We start from the raw sequence: 18,493 nt of genomic DNA on the forward strand, positions 1-18,493 counted from the left end.
ATAGAAGCATTTGTTCCTAGTATTCGTGCATAAAAAGGTTTCATTCAGTTCAATGTGCAAGTAGTTTCAATCATCCCCAAACTGACAACAAGAAGCTACTCAACGTGCTATGATTTAACCCCCTACAGCTTGGACGCTCACGCTCTGCACTCAGAGACAGAAAGTCAGGCGTGCCTGTTTGTAGGTAAAAGGAAGCTGGTAAGTCATCACTATATATGTCTGTTCTTTAAAATCTGATTTCACGGTAGAATTTTTTCATCACAGCCATAAAATGGAAATACTCTGGAAAAGGTAGATATTTTTAAGTGGTTAGTACTTTTTTGAGTGTTGTTCTTGCAAAGGTAAATGGCTTAAATAACTGTCTACCCCTGAGAGCACTTAAGTCTGAAGTTAAACTGTGTATTTCATAAAACTCAAACACTATTGCCAGAAACAGCTTATTGGCAAACAGTTAACCCATTTCCATAAGTCTGTGGTAACCTCAGTCAGACACGTTGAATGATCTCTAAGCCTGGACTTTTTCATTCTAACAAAGATGAATAATGCAACAACAACAAAAAACTGCACACAAGTTCTCAAGGTAATTTACTGAAGCAACAAGAGACCTTTATCAAGGTTGCATTCTGTTTCGAGCTCACGTCTACAGAACTCCCTTTGGGCTTTGCCAAATAATTGTGACAATGATGACAACCAGGAGGAGGAGAAACCAGTCATGACAATAATTACCTTAAGTACATATTTGTGCTCCAGGCTGTACTAGGCACTCTCTATATACTATCTCATTTAATGCCAACAATTCTATATAGGTAACACTGTACCCATTTTATAACTATAAAGTTTGAGGCTCAGGGAGGATACATGCCCCAAATTTTACAAGTATTAGATGGTGAAGACTATAAACCCAGGCCCTTCTGCTACATCCTACATTCACTGCCTGAATTTAAAAAGAAAAAAAAAAATTGGTAAAAGTTCCCTGAACTATGTTTCTTTGGACTAGTCAATCACTTTTGGGGAAACCAAAGAAACGACTTATAAGTGAAACTAAATAAGTCAATTATTTACTAAGAAACAGCATTTCTTTTAAAGATAAAAGGAGTATGCCTTGACATTGCATAAAGAGAACATAAAAGTAGCTGCCTGATGACTCAGCCAAGCAACAAATTAGAGGTTAAAGTGGCTGCAGAAGAATTAAAACTGTTGCGCCAGCTCTGAAGATTAAAGGACAAGTCACCAGTCATTGTGAACGGCCCTGAACACAGCAGCGCCCTCAGTCACTTAGCAAGGAGCTGAATAACAAGTAAACTGTGCCAAGAAAATATAACATTTTCCTCTAGACTGACACAGATAGTCATCAGCTGAAACATTAGACAAAAGATGACCAAGTCATCTCACTACAGAGTAACGACCACCACACCAGGATGGGATAACACCTGCACAACAGGGCGCTCGGAGGTAGTAATTTTACTTCCACTCAGCCAGTATTTCTTCTCCAAGACGTAGGAAAATACTTGCAAAACACACTTACTGGAAAGAAATAGAGAAACCGTGTTTTCTAAATAGTAACCTGGATCCTTTAAAAAAAAAAACCTAGGTATACTTTCTTGGGAGACCAAGAATAAGAGAGTATGTGAAAAACCTCCCCCCAAACAGAGACAGACCATGACTTGGACTTGGGGGACTGAAGAACAACAAGAAAAATAAAGGAAGTTAAAAAGAAAACCAAACAAACAAAAAAACTGATGGATTTAGAAAAAACACTCATTAAGTTTTACTAAGCTCCAGACTACGTGTATCAATGCATCCAGATGAATGGCTAAAACTCTACAGAAGGGAGAAATCAGAACTAGATTTTTCCCCCCACAGCAAGAATATAAAACTCTGAGTAAAAAGAAACTGTAAATAACGTAAATAGGTTTTAAATGGAAAATACACAGTCGGTAATTCACAGACTAATAATACCTAGTAAGTAAAGAAATTTGCAGTTCTAAACTCCAGTGCTTTCAAAGCCGTCTTACTGGTTTTGTTCTGTTTTGTGTTCTTTCTACCACTCTTCCTGTTACTTTCCTCCTTTTCTCTCTCTTCTGTGCTTGCCAGTTTTTTTCAGAAACAACATATAAGATGGTCCTGTCTTAGTACAATTGCCCTCTCCCAGTGGCATCAGGCTACAATTATATTCAAAATTTTCATCCTTAAAAAGATTCTCTCCATGTAAACTATTAATTCCCATTTAATTCACTATGACAGTTCACAAGATTACTGCCTCTACTTTACTTTTTTTGTTATTAAAACACTTTCGTCCATGATCTCAGTTTATCCTCACAACAGAGAATCTGGAAGGTCCCAGAGCCAACAGCAATATCACTCCCATTTCAAAACTGACAAGCTGACACAAAGAATTCAACACCGAGGGCACCTGTGGCAGAGCCAGCTTTTGGGGTTGGGGAGGCTCTCGCCACCACTCCACACTACAAGTATCTCATGGATAATTGTAATATGTAAATGAGTACATGCAAATGACAAAATTTCTCAAGTAATAGCAGACTGCTTCAAATAAACTAATTTATCTACAAATGAACTCACCGCAAAAATGAAAATATGCTCCAATTCTTACGTTTCCAATTCAGTTCAATGAGCTGCATTAAAGACGAACTTCACGTGAGAGTAAATGAATAAAAGTAAAATATCACTCATTTTGAAGCACAGCATGCAAGCAACAGTTGCTTTTGATTAATAAATACACTTTGTTCTTTTACTTATACTTTGTGTTCTCTTTTTATCTAGACTCAAAATTACATGGCTGGAAAAGATAAAGAGGAAAGAGACCATGAAGAATCACATATTGTGCTAGGCACATTAACATGCTATCTGATTAAATCCTTGCAGTAACTCTGGGACGTACTGAACGATTCTAAGATTTAAACAAGAACTTGAATCCACATCTTACCCAAATGCCTCAAAGGTACTTTATTTTGCATCTTGGTAATTATTTTCTAGCATTTTACAAACTGTCAGTAGAATAGGCATATTTAATTATCTCCTATACGTAATTGATTTGTATATTCAGCTCAAGGCTTATAAATAAACATAGTAGCCAGGGTATTTTAAAAGTGCATGCTATTAAATGACCTATATCTTGCAATGCTGTAAAATACATTTAAAATAGGTACCTACCTATTAGATGTTTAAAGAATCCATATGTGTGAACATTTTTTTAAAAGCCAGGATAGCAGTAATAAGACAAGGACAAAGAGTTTGTGTTTTAAATAAACTATCACTAATACCAAATAACTGGAAAGAACTATAATAATTAACAGTGTTGACTTCTCTATCACATGAGTCTAACAGCAATGGACTTTGGAGTATGGGAGTTCTGAATCTGAATCCCAACTCTCTAAGTCAAAATAATGGACATACTGAAGGTCGGTTTTCATTCTTCTGCTCGGATTCTAATATAATAAAATCTCACTTGCCTAGAGGCCACACATCCATGGCACCTCAGCAATGTCTAAAAGTAAATTAAAAAGTTACATAGCTACTGAAATCGATTCCTCAGAGTCTATGTGCTAAACTTCTGCATTTTGCTCTTAGAGGATACCCTCAAGTTCAGTTTGGATCTTTTCAAATCTTAGAAAAAGTTCTAAAAAAGTTAATAATCAAATCAATCCACAGCACGTAAGAACTATTACTTAGAAGCATTAAATTTGAATTTGGGAAGCTAGGGTTGCTAGAGATAGCAGAAAGAAACTGGTAGGTTTTAACAACAAAAGAATAATAAAACATAAGATGTGAAGAAAAAAATTTATAAAATACCTCAAGAATATCTGATATAGAGCCATCTAATCATGCATATATCAACAGCTTCCAAAGACATGCTGTATCACAACCCAAAAAATAGTATGTGTAGTAATATTCCATTTAATAAGGCTGGAGAGTACTTGATGCTTGGAAGAAAAATTACCATTCTAATAGTTTAAAAATAAAGAAAGAAAACCCTAATATTTAAAGGCTTATACTTTAAGTCATATAGTTATACAGCTATGAAATTCACTTGTTTGTGAATTTGAAAAGCACACTACATCTATTTGGGATTTAAAAAAAAAAAACTCTCAACAAAGTGGGTATAGAGGGAACATACTTCAACATAATAAATGCCATATGTGATAAACTCACAGCTAACATCACGCCCAATAGTGAAAAGGGCTGAAAGCTTTTAATCTAAGATTAGGAACAAGACAAGGATGCTCACTCTCACCAATTTTATTCAACATAGTACTGAAAGTTTTGGCAGCGCAATTAGGCAAGAAAAAGAAATAAAAGGCACCCAAATTGTAATGGAAGAAGTAAAACTGTCACTATTTGCAGATGACATGATAATATACAAAGAAAACCTAAAGACACCACCAAAAAAAAAAAATGTTAGAATTAATAAATGAATTCAGTTTAGGATACAAAATCAATATACAAAAATCTGTTGTGATTTTTACATACTAATAATGAACTAACAGAAAGAGAAATTAAGAAAGCAATCCCTTTTTACAATTTCATCAAAAAGAATACAATACCTAGGAATAAATTTAACTGGGGAAGGAGGGAAGACCTATACCCTGAAAACTACTAGATATTAATAAAAGAGACTGACAGCAACACAAATAAATGGAAAGTTATTCTGTGATGATGGATTAGAAAAGTTAATATTGTTAAAATGTCTATACTACCCAAAGCAATCTACAGATTCAATGCAATCTTCATCAAAATTCCAATGACATTTTTCACAGAAATAGAACAAACAATCCTATAATGTGTATGGAACCATAAAAGATCCTGAATGGCCAAAGTACTCTTGAGAAAGAAGAACAGAGCTGGAAGCATCATGCTCCCTGATTTCAAACTATATTACAAAGCTACAGTAAATAAAACAGTATGATATCATGCTAACAACAGACAGATCACCAGAACAGAATAGAGAGCCCAGAAATAAACCCAGACATACATGGTCAATTAATATATGACAAAGGAGCCAAGAATATACAATGGGGAAAAGACAGTCTCTTCAATAAATGGTACTGGGAAAAATGGACAGCCACACACACAAAAATTGAAACTGCACCACTGGCTTATACCATACACAAAAATAACTCCAAATGGATTAAAAATTTACATGTAAGACCTGAGATCATAAAACTCCTAGAAGAAAACATAGGTGGTAATTTCTCTGACATCAGTCTTGACGATAATTTTTTGAATCTGATACCAAAAGCAAAAGCAACAAAAGCAAAAAAAACAAGTGTACCAATGAAAAAGCAGTCCACTGAATGGTAGAAAATATTTGCAAATCACATACCTGATAAGGGGTTAATGTCCAAAATGTATAAAGATCTCATACAACTCAATAGCAAAAACAATCCAATGTTAAAATGGGTAGAAGATCTGGATATTTTTCCAAAGAAGATATACAGCTGGCCAACATGTACATGCAAAGATGCTCAACATCACCTTTATTTGATTAAGCTCCTAGCTCCTTCTACAATTTTATTAAAACTACACAGGACAGAGGAACATATTAAGATACAATCAGCAGTATCTAGTTGTGGGAAATTCTGCACATAATAATCTAGTTTCTTCAACAAATAAACTGCAAGGAGAAGAAAAGATGGAGTGGAATATCTATATATTTACCAATCACAAGGGCATTATCTGGACACCTGATTCAAAGAAAATGTGAAAAGCACACTTTTATGAAAACACTGGCAAACTGAGTATTATCTGAATATTTAGTATTAAAGAACAGTTCACTTTTCGTTTCAGGTGTGATCATTAAAGTATGGTTATGCTTTTTAAAAGTGTTTTTAGGTTTTAGAATGATGTACGGAAAGATTTATAAGTGAAACAGTATGTCTGAAATCTGCCTTGCTTTACAAGAGAGGGAAGAAAACGGGGAGATGGATGACACAAGATTGGGCAAGTTAGTAACCGCTGAAGCCAGATCATGACTATAAAAGGGCTTGTTACACTATTCTGTCTACTTTGTATATTTGGAATTTTCCATAATACAAATTATTTTTAATCTGAGAAATTCAGCATAGCACATCAAAAAAAATGGTACCTCAAGTATTATCATAGAACTCAAGTAGTATAATAGAAGTACTTCTAAGAACAATTTAAATTTTAACTGAATGTTCCTATAAGAAAAAAAAAATGTTTCGAGGCTAGATAATACTACTAATGTGTCAACCAGTAGATATTTGTCTCAAGTCCTCACCTAAAATGTTGTTTTATTTGTAAGTAATGGCTGATCTCTTTATTAAGTATTGCTAGCAATTTCTTTGAAACTGGAAAAGGAATGATGGTTTAAAAATATAAGCAAATTGCCAGACTAGATATATTTTTTATTTCCAAAGTTTTTTGTTCACTTCAGCTGGCACCAGGGAGACTCAGACGAGTTAGAATGGTAGCATAGATTTTGGCTCAAATTCTTCAAGTTTGGATAATGCATTTGTAATTTAGATTATTGTATTATAAATCCTGTTAAGTGAAAAACAGTTGTATTCAACTTAAAAAGGTGAAAAGAACAAAGGCTCTGAAGTTCAGTTTTCGTTCTATCCTTTAGTAGTTTTACGTGATTTCAGGCAAGTTCAAATTCCTTCCTCTGTAAAGTAAGGAAATTAGTTTCTGCTGTAGAATGTTGTGATATATGGATTTGACTTATTATATACACAATATATTCAATATATTTTAATCTTTTATATATACTATTTATTCCTGTTAATGTTTAATACACAGTAGCTAATATTCCAATTGTCAACATCTAATCATTATTATGCTGGTTAACACTACCACTATGCTAGCTAACATAAACCTACTTGGCCCTACATTGCTAAAAATATTTCCCACGGATGCAAATAGTCATTTGGAAAACATATCCACTCTGATGGGCTTAAAAACCCTTTCACACATTGAAGCTATGAGTGTCTTTATGTAATCAGCAGGACAACAAGAATGTGCCTATAACTTCTATTGATCTAAGTCATGAAGGTTCTGCACAGATAAATTTTTTTTTAAAAAGTTTAAAGATAGAATGCTTTCATTAAAAAGCCAACGTAAAGTTACATTTTAAACACATTTGGTGTTTGAGGATCAATCTACACTAAAAATGACAAATCATCAGACTTTCTGATAATGCTTCTACCATAAGAAAATGCTTATCCTTAAAAATAAATTATCAACAAAGAATGGCTTCTTTCCAACTCGCCGGATGCCCTAGGGCTTTCTGCACGCACCTTAAAGCCCATCGTGTTAGATCAGTCATTTGTTTACATACCTGTTCCATAGCTGGTGTGTGAATTCCAAAATCAGCAGACACAAACTTATTTTCTTTTTGTATCACCTACAGCTGCATAGTGCCTGGCAGTAGCAGGTGCTTAATAAATTTTTTTTAATTCACCTATGAGTATATACCTATGTATACCTTCACTCTAAGGACTTCTGGGTCATATCATTAAGTTCCCCACAGTTAAACTCTGTGATGGAGCTAAGTCTACCAAAACTGGGAGTAGGACCTTCAGACACTTGGAGTTGTGGTCTTACCCTTCGCCCTTAGTCCGTGGAGGGCACGTCTGCTTTAATTCAGCACAGGCACTCTCCCTGCATTCATCTTCCAAGCCTAGCCTTCGATCTATACTAAACACAGCACATACCGTAGTTCATGTCATCTTTACAATAACCTGGGAGCACGTATCAGCATGACTTCCATTTTACAGGTAAAGATGCCAAGACTTAGAGGTTACGAAACATGTTCAAAGTCTCAAAGTCACAAAAGCAGAGGCAGAATGTGAGACAGGTCTGTCCGACTTCAGTCCATATTCCCAACACTGAGCCCTCTGAACAGAAGGCTACTAGTAAACAAAGCCTTTCAAAAGAGACTCCAAAAGTCCCTTGAGGTCACTTCAGATTTTTTTTAATGAACTTTTAAAAAGCGCCATCGGCTTCCTCTGGGAGTCCTTCATTTTCTCCTCTTATGTTCTCTGACACATAAGTACCCACTGACACAGAAAATTCTCTGAGATGAGGGCAGAGTCGAGGATGGAAATCGCCCAAAGGGAAAAAAAAATCTGAGCAGTCGAGAAATCTTGCGAACAAAAGACAAGAGGAAAAAAAAATCACACTGACAGATGCAGAATCTTATTGCATCAAAGACGAGATCCCCACCGATGACTAATACTGATGCAGAGTTTAAAAGCTATAGCACCCTACAAACATACACACTAATTCACTAATTAAGAAGGTCCAAAGGCACAAAGCTGCCACCAGAACACAGGTGCCATGTAGATTCGACACTAAGACTTCCATTAGAGCCAGCAGAAACGGTACAGACCGATGCATAAGTCAGTCTTTCCCAGGCTTACATCTCAGCTCTGCCAGTTACTGCGTAGCTTTAACAGAGGTTCTTACCAGCCACTCTGAGCCTCGGTTTCCAGGTCTGTGAGACAGAAATCATGCCCCCTCCTGTGTAGCAAAATGATGAGAAGAACTGTTAACGCGTCATGTCATCCAAAAGCATTAAGTTGAGCACATCCATGTAATGATAGGAAAAGGTAACACTCTTTTTTTTTTTTTAAATGGTGCTTTTAGAGATCCTGCACATTCAAAAGGAGTTGCGGCCCAGAAAATGAACAGCAAGGGATCCCCAGTGCCTACTGAAGGGGCCCCACCCAGAAAGGAATATCTGAAAAAAAAATACTCTTCACCAGGGCAGGCTTCACGGACAAGCAACCAGAACAGGGACACAGGGTCTCATACACAGTAGGGCCGAGATCTTGTTCTATGGTAATTGTTTTGAAATTCTTAATAATTGTTATCTTTGAATCTGTGTTTCGTACATGAAATTCAATGGGACAATGAGGCTTGGCTTAGAGCCTTGGACCATGTGTCGTCCCACCTCCTAGCACCTCCTTAACAGGGCCAGTAACCGGGCTGCAGTAACTGGGTTGCAGAGAGGTAGGTAGGGGAGGCACTGGCCAGCCACATCCTGAGCTGGCAGCATCACAGCCTATCAGACGGTGACTTGTGGGGTCCTCCTGCCCATTCCCAGTCAAGGCACCAAGCAAATGTGGGGGCAACCACTCGGAGGTCGACCACCTGCACTTTGGGGTGGCAGCCCGTGAGAAAGGGAGATGGACTTCCCCACCCGCGTGGGACACCCCCCTTTTAATTTTGCTCTGAACTCTGAAAATCATGTAGCCTGCCCTGTCCTTCACTTTCTGATGGCAACAAAAATAATACCACCAGGAGAGAGGTGTTTGGTTAGCACACATTTGTTACAGTGTAAAAGCTACTGGGAAACTATTAGCCACTCCCAACTTAGATTAGCCAAACTGTTTTCACCATATGGGAATCAGTGACATTAAGTCTCAGTGACTAAGGAAAAACTTGTCACCTAGAATGGAACTGAGCAAGACAGGAAATAGCACTTGTGAAAAAAGAGCTCCCCTCTTCCTCATTCACCCCATGCGCTACCCTGGGATACCATCCTCTGCCCTGTTCCTGATCCAGTCTGTCCGTAGGAGATCTTATTGAAAGCAGGCAGTTGTAGGTCCAGGGCACACAAGAGTGAACCGTGAACAGCAGAGGGAGTGAAACAGACCCGCGACAGCAGCAGTAGCTAATATCTGAGAGCCTGTTATGTGCCAGGCTCTTTCTCAAGTGCCTGGCATAGCGACAATGTAATTCTCACAACAAGCCCATGATGTTAAGCAGCAGTACCGTCCTATCCTCGAGATGAGAAAATTGAAACATGGACAATGTGAATAATTTGCATATTCAAACAGCTACTAAGCATGAAGCTTGGATTCAAATCTAGACAGATAATGACAATATAGTGTGAACAATGCTGGAATACAGGTGAAGGGAACGCCTAGGACCAAGAATTTAAGTAAACTGGTTACTAATGGATAAACTTAATGAATATGGGGAAAAGTCTTAGAAATCCTTAGAAAGAGAAGGTGAGCAAAGACACTGGCCCCATATTTAAAATTTTCATGAACCATGTAGATAATTCTCAGGTTCAACACCTCTTAGCAGAAACGTCAACAGCTGTTCTGCTTGGTTTCGCTGATACAAAGTATAAAAACAACAAATGATGAGTGACTAGGGCTAAGTCATTGCCCAAGTGAAACTAGCTAAGCATTACTAAACTGAATTACTTACAATCGTGACCAAAAATGTGATCACATCATAAAATATCACAAAGCCACCGCAGCAAGGCTGAGGGTAACACCATTTTCTGTAACACACAGATTTTACATGCAGCTGCACATCCAAAACTAATACTTTTATTGGAGAAGAAGAAGCATCATATAATCTTACAATCAGGCCAGTAAAGGTCTTTTTGAGACGAACCTGCCCACAGCAGTTAATTAACCAGATGTTTCATTCAGTGACACGTCTAACAGATCATTAATTTTTTTTTCTTGAAGCCACAGGCTTAGGGGGATTTGCTAGAATTAAACTGCCCTCAGTTGTACAGTGTGAAGACATTAGTTCTACAACAACACATGCTGCCCTCCTGGTCAATCCGCATAATCGGCGAAGTATAATTTCAAGCATCCTCTTTCACTTTAATGGCACTTCCTCTCTCCTCATTACCCAGCTTGAAACTCTTGTCATTACCGCCTCCTCCACCTCTTTCGCTCCGCATCACCTCATGATGAAAATAAGCTTCACTGGCCTCCCTATGTCAAATAACTTCCCCTTCTAATTCTTTTTTCTAAGACGGAGAACATTTACTCTTAAAAGAGCACTGCCTTTTATTTTGCTGTCCTCGGTCTCAAAACCAACAATAGCAACAGGTGAGCTGACTTAACAGGAGCAACACTAGCCTAATAATCGGGAAGCCTGGGTTCCAGCCCCAACTCCCCCACTAACTCATCAGAGTAACTCAACTTGGTTTCTTTCCTTACCTGGAAAACGTGAGTCCTGGGCCAGAGAAGTTCTGCAATCCTTTACTTGGAGAACAACAAACCTCTTACCGTGGAATTCACGGTCCGCCGGAATTTAGCTAAGCAATCTCGTCTACAATGATCCCCAAGGCACGTTCTCCCTGGCAACCCTCACGTGCTCCTGAATTATGTCATCCTCGTGCTGTGCTAACTCCTCTCCTAAAATGACTTCACCCTTCTCTTTCCAAAGACCTTCTCAGACAGAAGGGTTAATTATTTTCTTCTTTGTCCTTTTCTGATATTTACAGATTCTCAACAGTCACTGTAGATTATATATGTGGTAAATATTCAGGAAGAAAATAAAAGACTCCCCAAACCAGGACTACAGGGTAAAATAATCTCAACACATGAAGCCTAACCTCAATAACACATCTTCTTTTTCTTCCTAGGGATTTTATTTGCTGTACACATTTGGCCCTGTTGACTCTAAAATTTAACCTATGTAAGCTGTGGCTCCCATGTAAGCACTCAGTACTTCATGAACTGATTTTATTTTGGTCTTTTAAGTATACAATGCTCAGCTGAAGTGAATACTGTATACAGCTAACGTGGTTTGTGAAAGTACTTAATCTTAGTACATTAAGAAACTCACTCCCTGTTTCCTAGAAACTCAACCTATTTTTCACATCAAATCATGTTATTTTATGAGCAGCAAGTGAATTCCAATAATATCAATTCGGCAACTTGACAAGTTAAATTATTTTTGTGAACTTACCTGAGAATTCCTGATTACCATCTACAAGGCTGCACTGGTAAGAAAGTGGCAACCAATGACACAATGAGGGTGGGGGAGCCCCAGACATATTTTCTCTCCCCTCAGTGGTCATTCAGCTTCCAGAAAAAAGAAATCAATGGCCCAGAGATACTGTCCAATTCTCCAGAATCGATACCAACTTGATGCTGACGTAAAACAGAACAAATACTCATTTAAGAAAAAAGAAAAAGTTAGTGCCTCGTGTATCCCAAAGAGAGCAAAAAATGTGCTATCAAAAGACCTGCACCAAACTCACCACTTAATAATTTATAACCACAGGCAAGTCTCATAACATCTCGTCCTTAAGGTTCCTCATCAGCAAAATGGGAATAACCATTATACCAGCCTCGTCTACTACGTAAGACCTCTGAGGTTCAAATGACAAAATAACATAAGTGTCTGAAAATTGAAAAAAATGCTTCACAAATACAAATTAAGATATGTGACAACATTCTTAAGTCAAATGCTCACAATGGTAAGCATTTATTTGTTATCAAATAAATTCACCTAGCGGGGAAACTAAAGAGAGTAGGACTAGCGAGAGAAAAATTAGCCTTAATGATGTCAATTTTCTAAGTCTGGGGTTTTAGACATCTCGCTTTTTTAAAGGAGGATACACAAAACTCTACACAAACAATTTCAGGCAGCTAAGTGTCTGAACACCTTTCCTAAAAGGTCTCCAGGGAGAGAAATTCCATAGCTCTCCTGGTATTTTTTACTCTGGGGAACTGAGCAACTCAAATAAGGTATAAACGAGTAAGTTCTGATTTATTTTATCAGATATAAAGAAAATAAAACATACCAAGCTGGTTTAAAATGGAATAACTGAATATAAAATTCTATTCTGCAAGAAGTTTTCTGGCAGGTGAGGACAGAATATCCAAGGTACAATGGACCTAAGCTTTTCCCTCTTTCATTCAAATTCCCTTCTTGCATAGGTGGAACCATCCATTCCCTAGACAATTTTTTCTTTTAAATGGAGATCAGGTTTCCCAGAATTCACAATGAATTACTAACCTTGATATCTGCTAACCCAGAATATTAAACATACGATCTCTTCAATCCACACTACAAAACATCAGCACTTTATGCACTTGTTGAAAGTTCACGTTAAACTCCTGACAAAAGCAAATATTAAGGCAGTTGGTACTAGAGAGAACTTAAGGCCCATTTTAAAAAATTTCTCAAGATCTATCCCTGTGTTTTTTGGAAGAGCTGAATGCAATGTATCTGACTGTATTACTTTCCTTGTTACCAGAATGCATTTAGTCCTTGACTATTTAAGGTTATGCCTTAGACTCTCACTGAAGGACAGCATAAGAAATAAGTGCTTAAAAAGAATGTTTTTATTCTGGTTTCTAACACGGTCCAATATGTTACTCAATAGTATCTGTTATTACAGTATCTTCCTACAGCATTTGCTGTCTGTGGCCCTTGGCTGACAATTCACATATTATAATTCATTGAAATTCTTATTGCTTGCCTATCACCTCCCCTGGTCAGTAAATTCAAGGGCAGAAACTATGTCAGATTAAACACTACTTCTCAAATACTGAATGTAGTGCCTGGCACCTATGGGAGCTCAATAATCATCAGTTAAATGAATAAATCATATACTATAATTTTATTTTTCTAGGACATATGTTCAGTCCTAGATAGAGAATTATCTACTTATGAGAAAAAAACCACATCTTCCATTTATTTATCGTCCCTATCTTCCTGGAACTTGCCTTGATCATAGCAAGGAATTAATAATAAATATTTGATGATGGTCGTGATAATAATCATGGCAGTGATAGTGGGGGGAAGGACAAATTATCCTTATCAAAACAATATATAGCACACATCTATATTCAATATATTCAATATCTTTTAATAACTTCAGTTATATTCAATATCTTGTAATTACCCATAATGAAAAAAGAATATATATATGTATAACTGAATCATTATGCTGTACACCAGAAACTAACTAAACATTGTAAATCAATTATAATGTAAAAAATACAGACATTGTTCATCATTAAAATTAGATACAAAAATATTAAGTGATTATCTCTGTATATTGAGATTACGGATGGTTACTTTCTTCTTTATCCTCCAGATTTTCCTATATTGGTTAGGAAATTTTAGTTGTGCTTCCATATACCACTGGGCCCAAAAAGAATCAGTTGTCTTATGTAAACAAAATCTGGACTGACTACAATAACTCATTTGAGAAAAATGAATCTCCTGTCATAGGATACTTACACTTCAGAAACCTCAAGCCTCCTGCCTTTTGTCACCTACGTTTGTGACTTCAGATGATAACTTTCCTGTTTCCTCCTGCCAAGGATGACTGCCTGGAGAATTGGATGCTATCTTTCTGAACCTGCTGGGTCCTTGGATAAAGATAAGGAGAAAGCGGGGAGCCAAGAGTGACAATGATGCCCCACCCTGTAGAGGACACACCTGCCACTGTGGTGTTCAGTGTGTGTCTGCCATGGCCCTGCCCTAATTCCAACTCCAGTTTTAGTTCATAGCTGGCACAAGCAATTGTCCTTGATTAGCAAGCCTAGCTTTACACTATCCTGTGGTGTGCACGCGTGTATACACACACACACACACACACACACACAATCTCCTATCCGTACATGAAACTGTTTATCACAATCAGAGGAGATCCGATCCCACAAGCGGTGCAAGTTCTCAATGAAGACACGAACCTCAGGGTGATATCCCTCTAGGTGCACCCACCCAGGTAAGCTCTCCTCCTCAGGTGATCAGCTGGTTTATCATCTGTACAGGTTTCACTTCCCCAGAGTAGCTGGGTTTGGAAAGTATATATCCTTATGGTCTAAAATGGTCCATGTCAGCGTCCAGAGATAATGGTAGAGGAAGAGGTGAATCTGACACCTAGAAATACTCACTCTGGTGCCCAGATTCAAGGAACTCGAGCAGTGGACAACTGTTCACCACCACAGGATGCCAAAGGAGACCAGCAGGAGTGAGAACGATGGATACCTTTCCTCAGTTTGTTGAGTGTTTTGAAACCACAGCTATAATTCACATGATACTGAACAGAATATACTTCTGATATTGATGTGTATAAACATGTTGACTATCCACACAAGAAACTTTTAAAAGCATGTTTTAGAAACATGTCCACCTATTCAGATATTGGACTAACGTTAACTCAAAAAGCAGCATCTTATGTAAAATTATCCCTTCTTTTCTGAGTCTCAAAAGGATTTTCTCCCTGCACCCTTCAGATCAAATAAAAGTACACTTCGAGAACAAAACTTTTGTTAGACAGTAAAAGTAAACAGTAAGATCTAGAACTCTGCTTCTTTCCCTGTCATAGTAAGAACCAAATCCTTGTCTCAGCATTTAAGATTTTGGATTATCAGTTTCAGCATTCCAGCCTCAGCTCCACTAATCCCAACACTTACTCATTCAGCAAAAATATATGAAGCAATGGCAACAAACAAAGCTACAGTGATCCCAGTCCATAAAAGTTACCTTAAAGTGCCCTCCAATCACACCAGCCAATTCAATGTGCCCCTCAAACACCCATTCAACCAATACTTGCTGGGTAGATTAAATGTTGGGCACATTTGTAGACACTAGAGATCATAGTAGTAAATACATGGACAAGATTTCCTGTCTTTGCAAAGTTCACAGCCTTGTGAATGAAGGAATGTGTACCTGTCCCTTTGCACTTTTATGCTGTGCTCACGTCACTTCCCCTCCCCCCTGGGTAACCCCTCAGCCCTCTCCCTCCCCATCAGCACCAGTCTTACCAATTCTACTCACACCACAGTTCAGACATGTTAGATGTTAACCAGACTGCTGGCGAATAAACTGAGGCTCAAGCAAGATTTAATTCTGGAGTATGGGGGCAGGGAAGGGTGGTCAGCTGAATTTGGGAAATCAAAGAGAATTAAGGGATTCTGGCAGGATTTTAAGGCTAAAACAGAGTCAATACGGAAATCACTGACCAGGCTTGGGATGTAGTAGAGGATTCTATCATAAAGGCAAGAAGGAAACCCAGTGAGCAGACTGAGGCACAAAGTTAATACAAAACCAGCAGCAATGGTGCTTGACATCAAGTAAGAAGCTAATGAATCAGGCTCTTAAAATCTTCCCAAGGACAGAGCTGGAACTTCTGGACTGGGCTGAACCTTGAAGCAGAGGTCAAGTTCTCCCAGCAACAGAATTTTAAAAAGTGTATCTTTGTAAACCCTGCATCTAATTAGGGGGTCAATGTCCAAAATATATGAGAAATCATACTCCAACAGTGAAGGGGTTAATAATGCTGATGCTGGTAGTGATAAAATAATAGAAAAGTTAATTGTAAATATCATCAATAATCATAATGTCTCATTATATTTATTGATCACTTAATAATCTACTAGCTTAGCTCATTTCATTTCATGGAATCCCATGAGGAAGGCAAGGCAATCGTTACTTTTCTAACGACATCAACAATATTAGTCGCATCATTTCAATTACATTATGTATATCGTGGAAGGGGCATTACTTATGTAGACCATTGGTGTCTTACAGAAACGTGACTCAGGCTGTAACTGGATTATCAAGCAATCAGGATATTTCCTCAAGCTGCAAATCTGGTGGTGAATGAGAGACCCCAGCCTGGACTAGCAGGAAAAAGCCTTTTTTACCTCAATCTACCAAAATAATTTAGCTTTGTCTAGAAACATTTATGTGTCTCAGAAACATTACCAATAAAGTTCTTGGGCTTTTCTGTTATTTTCAAAAATTAAACAAAATGCAGTTGTAAGAATGGTACTTGTTATGCATCATAATCGTAGAAAACAACGTTAATACTAAAACAGAGGATCTACAGAGATGAAGCTCTGTGTGAAACGACCAGGTCTTTGTTTCCTTTTCAGAATTCCTTCTTGATTTCTCCGTATACCTCCAACTATATTTGAGAATTGAAAGCAAATCATAGCAGCTATAAATGCTATTACCATTATTCAGATAAGGCACACTTAATACTACAATATAATCTGGGCACAAGAGCATAAGTACCATTAGATGCAGTGGATATATACCCCCTTGAGCGAGATCCTGGATGCTCATTTCTGTCTTACAGATGTCAGAAAACGGCTACCCGTGAAAAGGTACTAAAACTTTAATTAACACAACTCTCAGTAGAAGTATTTCTAATAATCAAAATAACTGCATTTAGTACAGGAACTACACTTGCACAATCTAATTCGGATCTTCCCACTTCCTCTGCAGCGCTCCCTCCAGAAGCTCTTTCAATCCTTAAACAGTCTCGTGCTAAACGCATCCTAGTCTTGAATTGCAGCAAGCAATTCAAAGCTTTCATACTACCAGTAAAACCATGTTAGTAGTATAGCAGTTAGAAAGTGAAACAAAGGGATGTAAATATTAAGTAACAGTAAGGACAGTTACTGTTTCCACAAAGTAAATCCTGCAAGGAAAGGGACAGCTGGGCATTTTATCCTAGACCTGAGGGGGCTGGGGAAAGGCCAGCACCAATGGTTCACCCACCAGGTTGCCATCTGGCTGGGGACCAAGCAGGACAACAGAGCTTGGCCAAAGAGTCACCGTGTTGCGCCTCCAACTGGCATTAGCTTTATCCCAGTGGACACTGTTTGGACACACAGTTTCACACCATTCTTCTACTCTGTGAATCCTCTCCCTGTGCCAGGAGGATGGGGGAAGATTCTGTCACAGTTGGTGCTGGCCTGACCTCAATTAAGATACCTGTCCCATTTGGAAAAAGGGAGTTTAAATGACTCCTGTTCTATAAAGTCCCAGAGAGTCCAGAACCCTAACTGAAATTGCAGAAGAGGATGGAGTTGGCAGGGGTCATGAGCTTGGCAGGAAAGAGAAAAGCAGAATGGAAATCCTGAATCTCTTCACACACCATTATAAATCTGAAATACAGGGGAAAAACACTCAAGAAGGATGAGTCACATAACAACACGTCCCTGTTGAAGCTGATGTGGGGATGAAGCGGTTGGTGCGGCTTGGTAGTAAATGAGGAATAAGTGAATATTATTCCTCTTAAGATCCTGGGCAAACAGAGTTAGCAGTCATGAATCCTAACAGCCATAAAGACAGCCACGTAACCCTCAAATCCTTCTTCCATAACTGAAAACTATGACTAAAATGTGAATGAAATATGTGAAAGAAACCACCGCCCTACTCCCGCAAAAGAAGGAGAAAACCTCTACAAGCAACAATATTAACTTGACTTTTCCCAAATGTGGGAGACGGGGATGGAGGCTGGCTGAGCAACATGTCCCGTGATGCTGTGATGTGCTGATGCCGGGCAATCACTCAGCCCCCTGGGCACTTCTGCCACTCAGCCACCTCCCACCCCACCTCTCCCAGGTCTGCCCAGAGGGAGTGCTGCCCACCTACACCCTCTGAAGCCTAAGCCTATGAAACTGCAGTTCCTCCCCTTCACTACCTCTCGACCCAGATACCACGCTGGCCTGATGTGCACACAGCCAGAAGGCTGTCCAGAGGTCAAGTCCACTTGATCCTAGTGGGGAAAGATGTCAGGAGACCAGCTTCGACAGATGCCACCTCTCCAAGGCCCAGGTAGATGACATCACTCACACATGTGCTCATTTTCAGTCTGTCAGCCAATGCCTCTGTCTCAGGAATTTGGAAAGCCAGCCCTTCCTCCTTGACACTTAAAAGTATTCATCTTGAAACCCCCTGAAGCAGTGGTGTCTCAGTCCATGGCTTTCCTGCT

General features: G+C 38.5%; 1 protein-coding gene across 5 annotated transcripts in view; it reads right to left on the reverse strand.

Annotated features, from left to right (window-relative positions):
* EPS8 (EGFR pathway substrate 8, signaling adaptor) overlaps positions 1–18,493 on the reverse strand; it is a 147,829-nt gene that overhangs the window by 100,406 nt on the left and 28,930 nt on the right. The gene's annotated exons all lie outside the window — the stretch shown is intronic.

Source organism: Camelus bactrianus, chromosome 34 (genome assembly GCF_048773025.1).
Source record: "Camelus bactrianus isolate YW-2024 breed Bactrian camel chromosome 34, ASM4877302v1, whole genome shotgun sequence".
Lineage (NCBI taxonomy): Eukaryota > Metazoa > Chordata > Mammalia > Artiodactyla > Camelidae > Camelus > Camelus bactrianus.